Source organism: Haliotis rufescens, unplaced genomic scaffold, assembly GCF_023055435.1.
Source record: "Haliotis rufescens isolate VD_foot unplaced genomic scaffold, xgHalRufe1.0.p SCAF_15, whole genome shotgun sequence".
Classification (NCBI taxonomy): domain Eukaryota; kingdom Metazoa; phylum Mollusca; class Gastropoda; order Lepetellida; family Haliotidae; genus Haliotis; species Haliotis rufescens.
Window position 1 is genome coordinate 20854759 of NW_025963835.1, and position 10248 is coordinate 20865006.

At 44.0% G+C, this 10248-nt stretch overlaps 1 protein-coding gene across 1 annotated transcript in view; it reads right to left on the bottom strand.

Moving 5' to 3' along the window:
• The window catches only part of LOC124135261 (sulfotransferase 1B1-like), a 42197-nt gene extending 37831 nt beyond the window's left edge, over positions 1-4366 (bottom strand). Inside the window, exon 1 of the mRNA XM_046500529.2 lies at positions 4201-4366. The gene's annotated coding sequence lies outside the window, so the exon portion shown is untranslated. The remainder of the gene's footprint in view (positions 1-4200) is intronic.
• Positions 4367-10248: the final 5882 nt, after the last annotated feature.

Consider the following 10248-nt stretch of genomic DNA (forward strand, 5'->3'; position numbering starts at 1 on the left):
ATACATGAGGTGAGCGGAGACCCAGTTTAGACACACATGAGGTGAGCGGAGATCCAACTCAGACATACATGAGGTGAGCGGAGATCCAGCTCAGACATACAAAGGGTGAGTTGAGATCCAACTCAGACATAGATGAGGTGAGCGGAGATCCAGCTGACATAAATGAGGTGAGCGGAGATCCAGCTCAGACATACATGAGGTGAGCAGAGATCCAACTTAGACATACATGAGGTGAGCGGAGATACAGCTCAGACATACATGAGGTGAGCGGACATACAGCTCAGACATACATGAGGTGAGCGGAGATCCAGCTCAGACATACAAAGGTTGAGTTGAGATCCAACTCAGACATACATGAGGTGAGCGGAGATCCAGCTGACATACATGAGGTGAGCGGAGATCCAGCTCAGACATACATGAGGTGAGCGGAGATCCAGCTGACATACATGAGGTGAGAGGAGATCCAGTTTAGACATACATGAGGTGAGCGGAGATACAGCTCAGACATACATGAGGTGAGCGGAGATCCAGCTCAGACGTACATGAGGTGAGCGTAGATCAAACTCAGACATACATGAGGTGAGTTGAGATCCAGCTCAGACAAACATGAGGTGGGCGGAGCTCCAGCTCAGACATACAAAGGGTGAGTTGAGATCCAACTCAGACATACATGAGGTGAGCGGAGATCCAGCTGACATACATGAGGTGAGCGGAGATCCAGCTCAGACATACATGAGGTGAGCGGAGATCCAGCTGACATACATGAGGTGAGAGGAGATCCAGTTTAGACATACATGAGGTGAGCGGAGATACAGCTCAGACATACATGAGGTGAGCGGAGATCCAACTCAGACATACATGAGGTGAGCGGAGATCCAACTCAGACATACATGAGGTGAGCGTAGATCCAACTCAGACATACATGAGGTGAGTTGAGATCCAGCTCAGACAAACACGAGGTGGGCGGAGCTCCAGCTCAGACATACATGAGGTGAGCGGAGATCCAACTCAGACATACATGAGGTGAGCGGAGATCCAGCTCAGACATACAAAGGGTGAGTTGAGATCCAACTCAGACATACATGAGGTGAGCGGAGATCCAGCTGACATACATGAGGTGAGCGGAGATCCAGCTCAGACATACATGAGGTGAGCGGAGATCCAGCTCAGACATACAAAGGGTGAGTTGAGATCCAACTCAGACATACATGAGGTGAGCAGAGATCCAGCTGACATACATGAGGTGAGCGGAGATCCAGCTCAGACATACATGAGGTGAGCAGAGATCCAACTTAGACATACATGAGGTGAGCGGAGATACAGCTCAGACATACATGAGGTGAGCGGACATACAGCTCAGACATACATGAGGTGAGCGGAGATCCAGCTCAGACATACAAAGGGTGAGTTGAGATCCAACTCAGACATACATGAGGTGAGCAGAGATCCAGCTGACATACATGAGGTGAGCGGAGATCCAGCTCAGACATACATGAGGTGAGCGGAGATCCAGCTGACATACATGAGGTGAGCGGAGATCCAACTCAGACATACATGAGGTGAGCGGAGATACAGCTCAGACATACATGAGGTGAGCGGAGATCCAGCTCAGACATACATGAGGTGAGCGGAGATCCAGCTCAGACATACAAAGGGTGAGTTGAGATCCAACTCAGACATACATGAGGTGAGCAGAGATCCAGCTGACATACATGAGGTGAGCGGAGATCCAGCTCAGACATACAAAGGGTGAGCGGAGATACAGCTCAGACATACATGAGGTGAGCGGACATACAGCTCAGACATACATGAGGTGAGCGGAGATCCAGCTCAGACATACAAAGGGTGAGTTGAGATCCAACTCAGACATACATGAGGTGAGCAGAGATCCAGCTGACATACATGAGGTGAGCGGAGATCCAGCTCAGACATACATGAGGTGAGCGGAGATCCAGCTGACATACATGAGGTGAGCGGAGATCCAACTCAGACATACATGAGGTGAGCGGAGATACAGCTCAGACATACATGAGGTGGGCGGAGATCCAGCTGACATACATGAGGTGAGCGGAGATCCAGCTCAGACATACATGAGGTGGGCGGAGATCCAGCTCAGACATACATGAGGTGAGCGGAGATCCAGCTGACATACATGAGGTGAGCGGAGATCCAACTCAGACATACATGAGGTGAGCGGAGATACAGCTCAGACATACATGAGGTGGGCGGAGATCCAGCTGACATACATGAGGTGAGCGGAGATCCAGCTCAGACATACATGAGGTGAGCGGAGATACAGCTCAGACATACATGAGGTGAGCGGAGATCCAACTCAGACATACATGAGGTGAGCGGAGATCCAGCTCAGACGTACATGAGGTGAGCGTAGATCCAACTCAGACATACATGAGGTGAGTTGAGATCCAGCTCAGACAAACATGAGGTGAGCGGAGATCCAGCTCAGACATACATGAGGTGAGCGGAGACCCAGCTCAGACATACATGAGGTGAGCGGAGATCCAGCTCAGACATACAAAGGGTGAGTTGAGATCCAACTCAGACATACATGAGGTGAGCGGAGATCCAGCTCAGACATACATGAGGTGAGCGGAGACCCAGCTCAGACATACATGAGGTGAGCGGAGATCCAGCTCAGACATACAAAGGGTGAGTTGAGATCCAACTCAGACATACATGAGGTGAGCGGAGATCCAGCTCAGACATACATGAGGTGAGCGGAGATCCAGCTGACATACATGAGGTGAGCGGAGATCCAGTTTAGACATACATGAGGTGAGCGGAGATACAGCTCAGACATACATGAGGTGAGCGGAGATCCAACTCAGACATACGTGAGGTGAGCGGAGCTCCAACTTAAACATACATGAGGTGAGCAGAGATCCAACTCAGACGTACATGAGGTGAGCGTAGATCAAACTCAGACATACATGAGGTGAGTTGAGATCCAGCTCAGACAAACATGAGGTGGGCGGAGCTCCAGCTCAGACATACATGAGGTGAGCGGAGATCCAGCTCAGACATACAAAGGGTGAGTTGAGATCCAACTCAGACATACATGAGGTGAGCGGAGATCCAGCTGACATACATGAGGTGAGCGGAGATCCAGCTCAGACATACATGAGGTGAGCGGAGATCCAGCTCAGACATACATGAGGTGAGCGGAGATCCAGCTGACATACATGAGGTGAGCGGAGATCCAGCTCAGACATACATGAGGTGAGCGGAGATCCAGCTGACATACATGAGGTGAGAGGAGATCCAGTTTAGACATACATGAGGTGAGCGGAGATACAGCTCAGACATACATGAGGTGAGCGGAGATCCAACTCAGACATACATGAGGTGAGCGGAGATCCAACTCAGACATACATGAGGTGAGCGTAGATCCAACTCAGACATACATGAGGTGAGTTGAGATCCAGCTCAGACAAACATGAGGTGGGCGGAGCTCCAGCTCAGACATACAAAGGGTGAGTTGAGATCCAACTCAGACATACATGAGGTGAGCGGAGATCCAGCTGACATACATGAGGTGAGCGGAGATACAGCTCAGACATACATGAGGTGAGCGGAGATCCAACTCAGACATACATGAGGTGGGCGGAGCTCCAGCTCAGACATACATGAGGTGAGCGGAGATCCAACTCAGACATACATGAGGTGAGCGGAGATACAGCTCAGACATACATGAGGTGAGCGGAGCTCCAGCTCAGACATACATGAGGTGAGCGGAGCTCCAGCTCAGACATACATGAGGTGAGCGGAGATCCAGCTCAGACATACATGAGGTGGGCGGAGATCCAGCTCAGACATACATGAGGTGAGCGGAGATCCAGCTGACATACATGAGGTGAGCGGAGATGCAGCTCAGACATACATGAGGTGAGCGGAGATCCAACTCAGACATACATGAGGTTGGCGGAGCTCCCGCTCAGACATACATGAGGTGAGCGGAGATGCAGCTCAGACATACATGAGGTGAGCGGAGATCCAACTCAGACATACATGAGGTTGGCGGAGCTCCCGCTCAGACATACATGACACACACAGGATGTTTGTGCAGGTGAGGGGAGAGGGGGACCTGACAGAAAGCCTTGCAATGCAGTGTTTGACCGTATATACTTAATGTCACAACAAAGTGAAGCAAGTTCAGAATAACTTGCGTAAATTGAGACTTACATCCGTCGTTGTATCTTCAATCCACGTCTCCACTGTGAATCAGTTTAAAGTAGAGTGTCCCTGTGATGGACTAGAAGTTTGCTTTACCCTGTGACAGATCACTCGCCCACAAAACCAGAAAAATTTCCAACTACAACTCTTTATTAACAGTAGTGACAATACTGAGCCTGCCAATGCGACACATGAACAGCTGACCTATGATTAACTGCGTGTATATATATAGTACGTAACCATTTCTAGGTTGCAACACAAAGACATAAGCAAGATTATGTGCCCATTATGTCATGGTGACCTTGTCCTTGAATTTCTCTGCTCCAGTGGATGAGGTACAATGGAGTTTAACGTCGCGTTCAGGATTATTGCAGTCAATGTGTGTGTGCGTGCGTGCGTGCGTGCGTGTGCGTGTGCGCGTGCCTGCGTGCGTCCGCGTGTACCAGTCCGGAGTAAAGCTGGTTCTTCAAGACAGTTCATCATGCAATGACTATGTTTCTTTGTTATTTAACGTGGTACTCAGCAATATTTCTGCTATATGATGGCAGCCTGTCTTGACTAAGCCAGTCTTGATTACACAAACCTGTGATCGATATTATAAACAACGATCCACGCCGTCGGAATACGATGATACGTTATCAACCAGGAAACCTAGCCTGACCATCCGGCGACCTCGTAAGACCAGCATAGCTGGCTGGGTAACAATTCTAACCCGGAATCCCCACGGGTGGTGCTGGGAATTACTGGAAGACACCTGGGGTAGGTTTCTTTATACGAAACTACCCGGCCATAGGTAGGTGTACTGACATCTAACCCATCCGTTGGTGCCAACCGTCGAGTTCATTGTGACTGTCATTTTCATTATGTCTCTGTGTTTAGAATTGCAAGAATTGTTCTCGGGGGACGTGAAGACTTGACAAGAAGCAATTGTAGATTGTACACATAAAACGTCATCGCCCGAGAATAATCAGTCTCAGTTATCAGCCGAAACAGATTCCTTTGTGCGTAAAGTCAACATCGTGGTGAAACAAATGAATGGATCACTGAAATGAATGAATGAATGAATGAATGAATGGATGAATGAATGAATGAATGAATGAATGAATGAATGAATGAAGACACCAGGTGTAAGTACATATCCCAAAAAGGCTTTATATGTAACATGAATGGGCATATTGAAATATTTTTTTTGCCTCTTTCACGGTTCTGTAACGACATGATCATTAAAATGGTTGTGTGTGCAGTCATTCGGGCGATACGATACACATTTTACATAATCACCACGAGATTAGATAATACATGCATACACGTGGAAGTGCAGCTGGCTGAAGATACAAGATTCTCCATGGGTTTAATGCCGCTTTGAACAGTATTTCAGTTATATCACGGCGTGTCTGCTTAATGTGGGAGAAAGGTCCGAAGTGATGTAGGTATCTTCGGTCAGACGTGTACCACTTGGGTGAAAACAACGAGCACGGGTATGATGCTGACAAACTTAGAAACATAATCGGGGGAACCGGGACTCGAACCCACGATCATAGGTTTCTGCACACCAAATTGCGGCGCCTTCGACGACTGGGATAGCCGTAATGTTGTTAGTCAAACCTTTAATTGGAATATCCTTCGCTGTATCGTAAGGACACCCGAAGGAGGAAAGTTGACCAGTTTATTGCTTTGGTGTGTTTTTCTGTTTTTCTACTGTAGAGTTCTCACCGCTTGATGAGCAACCATGAAACTTCGATCATAGCTCAATAACGACCACATTGTGAACCAAGTTTGCACATACATGTATTGCAAAAAACTTAACAGTTGTATTCTCAACATAGGCACATTTTTATTAAAAAAAGATTGTTATTAAACTGTTATCCTCCAGTGGCGCCAAAGGAATCTGTTTCAACAGATGATAGAGACTGTTCTTATATAGGTGACGTTTCGTGTTAAAGGGGCACTGATCAAAAGCAATTCCCCGGGACTGGTTGTTGCCTTTGTTATTGTTTTTTCCCGTGAGTACTTGGATGATATAGCAGAAATCTAGACTAGTTTACGACCGGTGCTGAGCAATTCGTAAGCGCATTTGTCACTTTTGTTGATAGTATAAAAGCGTATGGTCACATTGATCAACAAACTGAAATACAGTTTTGGAAATAATAAGGAAATGTAGGTATTTTTGTGGGTAGCATCGGTAATGGTGACGAAGTTTTGATAAGTCACGTGCTTGGTAATTGTGCGATTTTCGTTTACATTATTTTGACTTGCAACACAAAGTAAATATTTCACCTGAGCATTGCTTATTTTATCGCGTTTATATTTTTACAGTCAAAATGTGCAAAATTTTCACTTAGGACATTAATTAAACGCCTAAATATTCAGTTATTTTATAAATTGACTGAAAAATATGTCCATCTGTATTATTGTGACAACGAATTCCAAACATTTTTATGTTTGTTCTCATCATCAAGAAACTGAAAATGTTACGATGAAAAGTACATTTCTATATTGTTTGGCTTCTAATCCTACATAATAATCTACTGTGGTGTTTTTAGGCCCTTTTTAACGTCTTAATCATTTTTAGTCAATCTGTTAAATAAATGGACAGATTTTTAAGTCAAAATGACTGAAATATTTACATATTAATTTTATAAATTGCCTGAGAGAATCACATTTTATAAATTGACGGTAACATATACTCGCTTACAAAGGAACAGACTTGTGAAAACAACGTCTATCGCGCATCGAAGAATTTCCCAACCAAGACGTAGAGGAACTAAAATGAATCTGTTCAATGCTACAGCAAATGAAGGAAAACAAAATGCAAATATCATAATTACAACCTACCAGATTTATGTGTATAATTTTAGGCAGCTTCCTTGTTCGAGGAATGTATCCGTGAATAGCCACACAAAGGAACAATATCCCACACGTCTGCAGCTGTACAAAGAAACTTATTCGAAGTCACATGTCTCTGTAACAATCAAATATTTAAACTATATATTTGGTTTCGGGATATTATGACCCGTGTTAGTTTATTAACTGATCAGTTAGATTGTTACAGGTGTTACACTTAGGTGTCAAGTCTCAAAGGTCGGCTGAGAAAGCTCACGTGACAACTATTTTCATAACGTCCACGGTTCCTAAAAAAATCCATTGAGTGATAGATAACAATGAGCAATCAATCAACGTATTATCAGTTAACCCTTTGAACATAGTATGTTGTTTTTACGTCGGCACTTCACGCCATGATATGAGTATATTCCCTTTGTTTTATAAAACCTAGACATGTAAACACTCACTTTTGACATATCCACTGTGCAAGATAACAGTGATTAATCAATCAACGTATTTTCTGTTAATCCTTTGATGACTAGGAACCATCCGTTGATTTACAAAAAAAAGTAAATCAACTGATCATTCATCTCTTGCTGGGCTGCCACGTGCATATTACATAGAACACATTTCACCTCACTTCAAACCTGGATTTAGATTGAATAATTACACCAGACACAATAAATGCCAAATGGGAACCTTTGTCAGGTAATCTGAGTGGTGCTACCACTAATTATACCTGTAATAAATTCATTAACTGATCATCAAGTGAATGACGACAAATTCACAAGTGTAGGGTTATACCAGAAAACGTGGATGACAACAAGGGAGTAGTAATCGTATTATCGGCGCAATCCGAAATCCGAAAATGCTTTCACTGCATGGATATTTTTTTTATTATTAAACTATAACCATCATGCAGGGGTATTTCCAAATGACGACATCCGAAGAGCTCCGCCGTTCTCTTTGTTTGTTTAGGCTGAAGAAATTACTTATCATGCGCTCTTTATCGAAATCTTTATAGATCACGGTTTACAGTCACAGTCAGTGTTCAAAAATGCGTAAAACAAATATTGCCCCTAGGTTTATTCAGCTGCTCTTGCAATCGGTAGCCCAGTCTCTTGTCACGCTCAGTTGCGTTGCGTATCATCCGGATACTCACGGGGAAAAACAATAAGAAAGGCAACAACCAGTCCCGGGGAATTGCTTTAGATCATTGCCCCTTTAACATGTAATTGCACAGATATTGTCATTTATTACTATGAACCTGAATTTTCTGAAACGCCTTGCAACAATATCATTTTTGTGGCAGGCAATTCCTTTTTTTTAAAGGTCTGATCATAATTGTTTTTTAGAATAATTTTCAGGAACAATCTATTTCTTTTTATAAAATCCCATCCCCCTTCAAATTGTCCGTCGGTCCCCTAAAACGTGTCCCCAATCAATTTCACTCACGTTTATAAAACATGTTTAAACTAATACGACATAATCTACCCATGCACACAGGACATTCACTGAAGCTGTATAAGTAGAGCGAGAACGACCCTAGTACATTACCATGACGTAACACAGGGGACTTACCGAAGTTGTTACTAGACTCAAACGGTCGTAAGGCGATCCTTGGGAGAGTCTAAACTGTGTCATGGTGAGGTGGTCGTAGTTTCATAAAACGCCACCCTGGTCGTATCCATTTCAGCAGTTGAACATCTGTTTTCTAACCCGGGGCTCCAGGTATATTTAAACCATTGAATATTTACTCTAAAGTTATCATTCACATTGGATATTGATATATTTCTTTGGATATTTAGAGGTTATTATATGGCCGTTTTCATATCATACACCGTATCAACTCGAGATCCCCATCTCAGCCCGAAGACCTGGGGGGCTGATGGGGGGCGAGGGTTGATGTCGGGTTGGGATATGAAAACTGCCATATAATAATTTTTTTTATCAAGAACCATAGCATCAAATTGTAAAATTATCTATTTGCAACTGAATGCAATACATTTTCACCTTGTTTGGAAGTCACTGGAAAGCTCGCCGAGCAGAGGAGCAGACGAGCAGACGACACACTAAGGGACGTAACTCCAATTTCTTAAAACCCGGGCTGATAGTGATATCGACCGCTTATTAATAATACGTTGACAAGCCATATCAGCCCAGCAGGGGATGTAATACGGGTCTGATTATTACACCCCCTGTGATATGACCATCTCCGTGATGGCTCTATCGCACATGCAAAATGTCTCATACCATTGACAGGTATAATATATGATAATCAATAATATTTACTCCCATAAGATATAGGGTAATTTTAAAACCAATGACCATGCTTGCCGTAAAAGGCGACTAACGGGATCGGGTGGTCAGGCTCGCTGACTTGGTTGATGCATGTCATCGTATCCCAATCGCGTAGATCGATGTACATGACGTCAATCACTGGATTGTCTGGTCATTACTCGATTATTTACAGACCGCCTTCACAGAGCTTGAATATTGCTAAGAGCGGCGTTAAACAACAAACAAACAAACACCTGCAACACACCATATATTTAGTCCTACCAAGGATGCATCCTATATGTGAAACACCTTCTTTGACAGTTAATGCACAAAGACGCAGTTAATAGTGTGTTTAAAAAAACCATAGAAAAAATGTTTTAAAAAATGCTTCCCCTCAGGCTTTTTTTATTTTGTGGGTGTATGCACGCGACACTGAAGGGCGTTAAAATAAATCTTTTACGAGCGCCTCGCTCAATAAAAGGTTTTATTTGCTTCAAACGATTTATTAATACATAATCAACATTGGATGTTTGCTTTGTGATCAGTTCCATTTTACTATGTACTGCATGTATATATTTTTAATGCGAAACATGAACAAGGATAAGATACGTGAACAAACGTGAACAAACATGAAAGTTCTGTGCTGCCGTGGTTGTACATGCATGGAGCGAGCATCTGATGGAGCGTTATGGCTGATCCAACTGTCGGGACATACTAATTAGTAACTGGTCAATTGCAGAACATCGACGGGAGAATAAACTATCATCAGTTAACATCAATACCGCTATTGATCATAGTAACGATTGACGTAATAAAATAAATAAATTCCGTCTAAGTCGTCTAAGGCCCCGCGATTCGCTGTGCAGAGTTGCGTCCCTTGGGCACGCCAGAAACCTATGATTGTGGGTTCGAATCCCGGTTCGCCCCGATTATGTTTCTAGGTTTGTCAGCACC